Below are 1,253 nucleotides of genomic sequence, written 5' to 3'. Positions count from 1 at the left end.
GAATTTACTAAATTCTTACATGACTACAGGGTGTTTGTTCTGTGACTAACTGAACACTGTTTTATGCAGGATTATAGATCTTGCTAATTATTGTAGTTTATGAATTCATATTTTCTATCACAAGCTTAGTTATGGCTTGTCAGAAAGTTGATTTTCAAGCTCATGAATAATTTCGCATGTCTGGAAAGGCCAAACTGGATCAACATAAGTATTTTACTTTAATAAATGTGAAATATTTCATTTGGACTTCAAATTCCTTTGAAACACTGTAAGAAATTTCAAAAGCAAATAATTATTTTGAAATTATCAATAGAACTTACATTTAAAATATGAAAATGGTCCTTTGGATGATTTTTAAACATTTGCCAATTTTTATTTTTACAAAAAATATTAGCTCAAAACTGCTGTGATTTGTTTAACAAAGAAGTTTCTGTCACAGCAGATTTCTCTAGTGGAAAATCGATTACATATTTTTTCTACCAACCCTGAGTTTGATTCTATACAGTATCAGCAGCCTCAAAGTCCAGAGGAGTCAATGGGCATTATGGATATATCATCTCATGGCATGTGACAAAATTAAACTGTCACATGAATGGGATCCATTCAGTGATTTGGTATCTCTAATGTCCTTCTAAATATAGCTCACTTTCTATGCCCTAAAATGATACAATTCTACCTAAGCATTCTTCATCATACTGTGATTAAATGGTTCATTAAATGAAATGTTACAGTTCTTAAAGAAGCTATAGACCTAGAAAAAAGACTGAAATATAATCATGAGTCACTGTTAGGACAGACTGTACATCAGTCTCTAGGAGAGACTGTAGGAGAGACTCTACATCATCTAGAATCTTTATAGCAGAAAGACTACATTTAAACTGTTGTGAAAAAGGATTGCTATCTGTGAAGATACAAGCTATCCTTACAGACTGCAGAATATGAATATGATTTCATATTTTAGTTTGTTTTATACTCCACCACTAAACAATAGATCGTATAAGAACCAAAAGTCCTCCCTGAGCCCACCGGCATATACAAAAAGACCTTGCTTTGCAAGAAGTAACATGCCTCCTCTTTCCTCTGCCTTGAGCTGCTGATGAACTGTTGTCAGGACCATACATCTGCCCAGCCTGTGGGATTTAGTCACCTGAGGAAGAAGAAGGAAAGTACTTAGACTGCAACTCTGACCAAGTTGGCTGTTGGTCAGCTCATTGGCATTCTGTACAGGGGTCGGACACAGTGTGGTTCTAGAT

At 34.9% G+C, this 1,253-nt stretch overlaps 1 long non-coding RNA gene across 1 annotated transcript in view; it reads right to left on the bottom strand.

Moving 5' to 3' along the window:
• Window positions 1-352: 352 nt before the first annotated feature.
• LOC103913176 overlaps window positions 353-1,253 on the bottom strand; it is a 2,905-nt gene continuing 2,004 nt past the window's right edge. Inside the window, exon 3 of the long non-coding RNA XR_663410.1 lies at window positions 353-1,147. This is a non-coding gene — a long non-coding RNA (uncharacterized LOC103913176). The remainder of the gene's footprint in view (window positions 1,148-1,253) is intronic.

The sequence above is a fragment of the Pygoscelis adeliae genome, unplaced genomic scaffold (genome assembly GCF_000699105.1).
Source record: "Pygoscelis adeliae isolate BGI_AS28 unplaced genomic scaffold, ASM69910v1 Scaffold110, whole genome shotgun sequence".
NCBI classification, from domain to species: domain Eukaryota; kingdom Metazoa; phylum Chordata; class Aves; order Sphenisciformes; family Spheniscidae; genus Pygoscelis; species Pygoscelis adeliae.
Note: the sequence above shows the minus strand (reverse complement) of the source record. Positions and strands in the feature narration are given on the sequence as shown.